General features: G+C 35.1%; 1 protein-coding gene and 1 pseudogene across 3 annotated transcripts in view; both read right to left on the reverse strand.

Annotated features, from left to right (window-relative positions):
• Window positions 1–784, reverse strand: part of LOC106867155 (protein YIPF4 pseudogene) — an 812-nt pseudogene extending 28 nt beyond the window's left edge.
• LOC106878910 (uncharacterized) overlaps window positions 1–8,303 on the reverse strand; it is a 177,004-nt gene that overhangs the window by 164,259 nt on the left and 4,442 nt on the right. The window lies entirely within an intron of this gene.

The raw sequence follows: 8,303 nt of genomic DNA on the forward strand, positions 1-8,303 counted from the left end.
CAATATTCCTGCATCCCAGTAAGTTTTATTCCAAATGCCACACCCACACTTGTGTTTAAGCCCCAGTGTATAAAGAAAAGAAATATAGGTATAAAAGGAAGATGGGGTAGAGGAGAAGGGGCCTCTTCTGTTGTAACTCTTGAACACAGAGGAGAGAACCAGCACTATAAGCTGCCCACACAACACCAATGAATTTGAAAACAGTACTGACAAGTGGCAAAGAATGAACAACTGGCATTATGGAGGCCACAATAACTAGTGGTAAAACGGAATATCCTATCACACCCAAACACTGTGAATAAGTTACTTCTCCCCCGAGAACTCTTGCCAATGTGAAAACAATCAGAGATCCAAACACCCATATTGTAATGATCCAGGAAACAACTCTGAACTGACAATAGAGAGAAACCAATGAATAAAGGAGAATTACGACAAGGGGTCCCCAAAAGTCAGGGTTATCTCATACGATTTTCCGGTTAAATCCCAGCTGTGGAAGTGGAAACATCACACATCTCAGTTTGTAATAAATGTCTTTTACGTCTATATCCAACTCTTCTTGGAGTGGCTTCTGTACGGCATTCTCATCAACATCTTCTTCAAGTAACCACTGGAAGCCATTATTTTCAAGGAGACTTCCAGCAATGCCCCGGTTGCGGACACCATAGGGTGAAGGTAAGTTGTTTGTCTCGAATTGAAACTCAGCATTTGATGCATGGAATTTATTTGAGTTGTCTAGCGGTGGTTTGGTGAGCAAAGACTCATGCATTTGCTTCGCATTTTGTATATATATATATATATATATATATATATATATATATATATATAATACAAAAGATATATAAGCATATGCATGTATACATACATATATGTACATACCTACATCTACATGTATATATAGATGCATATCCAGGTACAGGATGTCAGAAAAAAGAACAGGAACATAAAGCACAAAAACGGACTTTGTTTACAGACAACAGAACGAACACATAGGAAAACGGACGAGCCACTTATGGAACTTTTCCATCATCAGCTGCCTCTATTCTAAACTAGGCGTTTCGAAGATGAGGCAGAACGCGCTCTTAGAATAGCTCTTCCTGCTTAGTGGATTAACCTGCTAAACAGAGGATTCCAAGGTAGTAAACAGAAACCAAGACAGGAAAAATTAAACAGTGAAAACAACATTAAAGGCCGTAGGGCCAAACGCGATGCAGTATTGAATGCTGTGAAATGACGAAGCTGAACAGAGAGAGATAGTAGCTTCGTGTTGCTTTTATGCTGGCTGAAATGAGAAAGGAAGAAGTGACCACATGTGATCAACGAGGAGTAGTATAGGGAGGAAAAGGGAGGAAGTGGAACAAAGGTGAGTGACGAGAGAGAGGGAGGAAGAGTAAGAGAGAGATATGTATAGCAGTGAAGGGGAGAAGCAAGGACAACAGAAGGAAGCAGAATGGGTGGGGGAGATAGGTAAGAAGAAAGATAGATAGATAGATAGATAGATAGATACATAGATAGATAGATAGATAGATACATAGATAGATAGATAGACAGAAAGATATATATATGTATTTTTTTCTCTCTCCTTGTTTCTTTCTGTGTTCCTTTCTGTTGAAGAGCGTAGGCTCGAAACGTTAAAGACTTTCTCTATTCCCAAGCGTTATATTAATACATCCATTTGTTGTTTACACCACCTGTCTTCGTCTGTTGTTTGTTCGTGAACTCACCTATATATATATATATATATATATATATATATATATATATATTTATATAATAGTTGAAAAATATTGTTACAGGTATAAATATACCATAAGCAATTATAGAAAAATGGAGTAGAAAAAGATGTTGCATCAAAATCAGATTTAATACAAAATAGGATTCTAAATGTATGTGCGTTTCAAAGGACAATACAAATATTTAAGAAAAAATGCAGGCAGCAAAATATATGTATTTATTTATAAATATATATATGTGTGTGTGTGTGTGTGTACTTGTATGTGCATGTTTGTTTTATGTATGATTGTAGTTGTACGTGTGTATATGTGTAGATATATATATACATGCATGTGTGTATGTGTATATATATGTTTGTGTGTATATGTATATATCCTTATATACGTGTTATGTGAATATGTACTTCTTTATTTTACTTGTATCTTCCCTCACACTTGCATCTCTGTATGTGTATGTGTGAGTGTATGCACGTTTTTGTGTGTGTATGTGTATGTATGTCTGTGTGTATGTATGTATGTCTGTGTGTATGTATGTATGTATGTGTATGACTGTATGTCCTTATGTGTTAAGTGTATACGTTTTTTCGATTACTTGTAAATTTATAATAATTTTCTTCAAATATTCATTTTTGTTCCTACTTTTTTTCTGATTGTCTCCTCTGCCTCGGGCTAATTTTTGAGAAAGGTAACTTTCTTGAATACACCGGCCGGTCTTGTCTGTGATCGATGTGTTTTCCTTGTGAAGTTCTCTTTGTTTTTTTTCTGCTGGTATGTACATTTTTACTTGAATATTGTAACTTTTTCAAACATAGTCTTGCCTATCACTTCTAGCCTCATGTAATATATATATATTTTTCGTTTTTCAATATTAATATGTATGTAAAACTCTCTATGGTTCTTTTCTGTTAGTGCACATGTTCCGTTATATTCTAATATACACATGTGGCCCTGTTTACATTATGCTTCCTCTCAACCTGTTATCCGTCAGATTTTTATTCTTATTTTTATGTTATAGTTTACTGCACGAATAGACATGCATACACTTTGATATGTCTGTCTTTTTTTCTCTTTCGTCTCTCTCACTATTATTATTACTGCTATTTTTTCCCTTTTACAACTTGCGTGTAAATGTCTGATTTTTCCCTATTTCTCCTTTTGTATTCTCCCTTATAGTATCTTATTTTACTTTATTTTATTAAACCTTTTTTTTTATGTCCTTCCAAAAAGTCTTCACACTGATGAGAATGACAATGCATAAATTTAATTATAATTACTATAATTTTTTTCTTACATATTTGTATTGTCCTTTGAAATGCGCATATGAATTGAATCCTATTTTGTATTAAATCTAATTTTGATGCGACATCTTTTTCTCCTCCATTTTTCTATAATTGTTTATGGTATATTTATACCTATATCGATATTTTTCAACTACTATTTTCATATTCTTATTACTTGCTCTCGAAGTTTTTATGAATATGATGAATCTTTATTAGAAATCATTCTTTCTCTCATTTTGGACCTCTATATAATACATATATAGGTCCAGATGGAGAATATGTAAATGGAACCTTTCCCCCCTTAATTTTTTTTTTTTTTACGGAATCCCATATTTTAGGCTATGGGGATTCCGATGCTGAAAAAAATTTTCAAAAATCTCAAATTCAAAATTTCGAAATTTCATAAATATATGGGAGGGGGAAAGGGGTGGAAATCGAAATTTTGAATTTGAGATTTTTCAAAATTTTTTTTCAGAATCGGAATCTCCATGGCCTAAAACATGGGATTCCATGAAAAAAGAAAATTTAAGGGGGGAAAGGTTCCATTTACATATTCTCCATTTGGACCCATATACACACCCATATATATATATATACACACACACACACACATATATATATATATATATACATAAATACATATACATACACACACATCTATACACACACACACACACACACACACATATATATACATTTCCAGGGGTGATGCTCCTGGCAGGTCTTCCAGATCACTCAACATAGCATACAACTCACCACTGTAAGCTGGCCGAAGCATGCTCAATATCCCTGTAGCAGACTTCCCAACTTTAACACAAAATTTCAAGCTGGCTCTTTCTTCCAACTTCCTATCAATGACAAAATCGCAGACTACAGCATACACATGATCACAAAAACACTAATTTCACAACTTGTAAAGTAAACAATGTGGTGTCACTCAACACATTGCCTCATGATTGCTAGCTCTCACTGTGCACACAACCAAGTACCATTATCTGTTGGCACACTACAGAACTAGTCCGGGAACATTTCGATATCACATATGACGTAACTGATGACCTCAGTACCACCGCCACAGATGATGAACAAACCATTGTCATAGATACAGATAGAGTGACCAGCTCCGCACCATATGTAACCAGGAGTTCACTCGCCACACCTAGAGATGACGACCAATCCAGGACCAACGACACAGAGGAGGTATCCAGCGTTCCCAGTACCACCACCACAGATGATGACCAAACAATTATCATCAGCACTGATAGGATGACCAGCCCTACACCATATGGTACCACCGGCCACACCCACACTAAAGCTGTCAGCTACATTGCCAACCATATGACTAGTAGTGATAACCACAGCAATAACACTGCCAGACCATTGCACCATATCGACTGCACCAATAACAGTGTTACTGACAGCATCCCCAGGCCCAGAGCCTATCAGAGATTTACCTGGAGTGTGAATATAGCCACTCCCAAGTTTCTAAATATATTGGGTCAGCCAGTACATCTTTCAAACATCGCTTCCCCAACCACCAGTCATCCTTCAGAGTTTCAGAAAAATGGTTTGTCACATCCCTGGCCCACCATGTATGCTACCTCAAAGATCAAGGGACCCCATGTGATATCAAGACCCATATATTAATGGGAGTGGCTGTTGCAAAATCTGTATCGTGGAGAGAGCCAAAATTCTTAAGGACTATACTAAACCTGGCACATTAAATATTCATAAAGAAGTTTTTTCCAAATGTGTCCACTTCAAGTGTTACCTACTGGAAAATTGGATCTCCCTGTTTGCTGGTTAGGCTTTTTCAGATCTATAATGATTGTTTTATCCTCTGGTTCAGGGGAGACAACCCGTCCTCGTTAACGTTTTTATATATTAAGACTCAAATTTCGATTTCTGAGCATTTCCTCATTTCTGTGAAGTAGAAAGTTTAAATATTTCCTCTTTGTATAAAGTTTGACAAGCTGTCCACAAGGCTTTGGCTTTGTGGATAGGAAACCTTCGGTAACTCTATGTCCAAAATTTAAATTTTTGTTGTAATAATTACTACCCTATTCATTAGAGTGAGCTTCCTTTCTTATATATGCTTTATTGACTATCTATCTATCTATCTATACATACATACATACATACATACATACATACACACACACACACAAACACATACATACATACATACATATGCCTTACAAGAATAGAATAAGTCTTAACCAAACAAGAACAGCACATCAGTGTACTTGATTTGACATGGGAGACTTCAACCTGGTTTGAAGGCCTTTTCCTCTCAGGAATGATGCAATGTGAGCAAAGTCAGGTGGAATCCCTGCTCAACCTCACCTTCAAGTTATAAATGGAACAAGTAATATTCCAACTAACCAGGGCAAACAATACACTTAATCTCTGCTTTAAACAATACAGATCTCATCTATGATGTGAAAGTGACACAGACACTAGTCTCATATCACAACATAATAGAGCTGACCATGTATGGAGCAAAGGAATCCACAAACATGCAGCCCATAAGAAGCACCCAAAATCTATTGAACTACCACAAAGCAAACTGGAAATCAATAGAGAAAGAGATTACCAAACAGGACTGGTCTCAATGTCTCTCTACACCTGACACCGACATAAAATTGAAAATATTTACAGCCATAATGCTAGCCATATGCTACAATTTTTTCCCAGAGAGAAAGGCCACTGAACATAAAAACATAATTCCCAGGGAGAGAAAAGTTCTTATGAAATGGCATACAAAGATTGCAATCCTCAACAGACAACTCAATAATAGTGAAAAATCCCTCCTGGAAACAGCACTGGAAAAATCCTGCCTGGAAACATCTGAAATGCTCCCGTGAAAAAGAAAGAAGCCTGGGTTTTAAAAAATATAAAATTAAACTCTAAAGCCTTCATTAACAATACCAAAGCAATTGCTTCTGTGTGTTGCAAGGTAGGACCACTCTTCCAAAAAGATGGCTCCCTCAAGACAAGTGAAACACTGAGGGTAATTGAAACACTGAATGAACAATTCAAAAGTGTCTTCACTCCACCCTTAGCAAACCTGTAGAATTCTTTACCACTACAGAAGTAGCAAGGGAAAGAAGAGAATGTAATACTGGCAATAGATGACACAGACACAAATTCAGGTGTTAGCCCTGATAGATTCCCAGCAAGCCTTTTCCAGTCATGCAAATGAGCCTTTACAAAACCGCTGCAGCTTCTTTTTCAGAGCTACCTTGCAAATGGTAAGCTCCTGGGCAACCTAAATAAATGCCCTATTCATAAAAGAGGAAGCAGAGCAGATGCTAAAAACTATAGGCCTACCTCTCTGACCTCACACATCAGCAAAATCGTGGAATGAATAATCTAAAGCAAATTAAATGCATTCCTTGAAGAGAATGACTTGCTGACCAACACTCAACAGGGTTTTTGACCAGGTAGAAGCTGCCTGACACAGCTCTTGCAGACTGAGTGTTAAAGCAGCTGCTCAGCAACTCAAAAGTGGACATGATATATCTCAACTTTGCATAATCTTGGCATAGTCGGAAAATTTGGAGAATGGCTACATGACTTTCTACAACATGTGAGGTAGTGGTGGCCACCTCCAAGGAAACACAAATAAGTGGTGTTCCACAGGGCACTGTCTTGTGGCCACTGCTATTCATAACAGGCCTCTCAGACATGTCCTCTGCTGCTTAAATAGCCACCCTTGCTAGCTATGCAGATGACACAAAAATGTCTCAGAGGAGACAGAACCCTGGAAACATAGTACATCTACAGCAGGAGTTAGACACAATATACAGGAGGGCTAAGGAAAACAGCATGCAGTTTAATTCTGGAGAATTTCAACCAGCACAGGAGGGACTGCAATCACTGAATCAAAATCAGTGCATCAACATGAGTAATGATGCATCTTTCCAAGTGCATATTACTAAGTTGGCAATAAAATGCAGACAGTTGGCTAGATAGATTCTCTGAACTTTCAGAACAAAAGAAAGGAAAGCATGATGTTCCTTTTGAGGACACTTGTCCTCAGCTGTATAGATTACTGCTCCCAACTATGGTCACCACATAGTGTAAAATTAACAATGAAGCTCAAAGCAATTCAGTGAAGCTACACAAAAAAGATCATCTCAATGCAACATGTCAGCTACTGGGAGAGACTGAAAAAGTTAAGACTTATCTCCCTTGAACAAAGGATCCTAGGACTTGTACCAGACTTTGACACTCTCGGTTACACAAACACCATGACAACTGCCACCATCATCCCATAACTGATTCCGATCAGGGTCAGGAGAAATCGATGCTTGCAGGTCTGTTTCCGATATATACAGGTTACCTGAACCACAGTATCACTACTTCCATCTACTGTATAGTACCAAAAATCCCAACATTGCCATCAGGAAATAGGACTAGATAGTGCAACAGCTTGGGCTTCAAAGAACCACAGTTCAATATCTTCCCACTAAGCCTGAAACACCTGTCAAGAGTTCTGGAAGAACCTACCTCATGGCAAGAAACGCAGATGAGGGAGGCAACATCAAACTCCCTCATTCATCAAATGCCACATACCAGAGGAGGTTTAATGAAAGTGTAGCAAAGCAAACGGCAGTGCCCCAGCATGGCCGCTGCTCTTGAGCTGAAACTAGAAAAGAAAAAAAAACACATATACATATATATACATACATGTACACATATAGATATACATCTATATAGTATATACATGGCCACAGCTCTGAGCTGAAACTTTGAAAAGAAAAAAAAAATATATAAATATAAATATATATATATATATATAAATATAAATATATATATATAAATATATATATATATATAAATATAAATATATATATATAAATATATATATATATATATAAATATATATATATATAAAAATATAAATATATATATAAATATATATATATATAAAAATATAAATATATATATAAATATGAATATATATATAAATATAAATATATATATAAATATATATATATATAAAAATATAAATATATATATAAATATATATATATATATAAATATATATATATATATAAATATATATATATATAAAAATATATATATATATAAAAATATATATATATATAAAAATATATATATATATAAAAATATAAATATATATATAAATATATATATATATAAAAATATAAATATATATATAATATATATATAAAAATATAAATATATATATAAATATATATATATATAAAAATATAAATATATATATAAATATATAAATATATATATATATAATATAAAATAT

The sequence above is a fragment of the Octopus bimaculoides genome, chromosome 20 (assembly GCF_046866305.1).
Source record: "Octopus bimaculoides isolate indiv1 chromosome 20, ASM4686630v1, whole genome shotgun sequence".
Taxonomy (NCBI): Eukaryota; Metazoa; Mollusca; class Cephalopoda; order Octopoda; family Octopodidae; genus Octopus; species Octopus bimaculoides.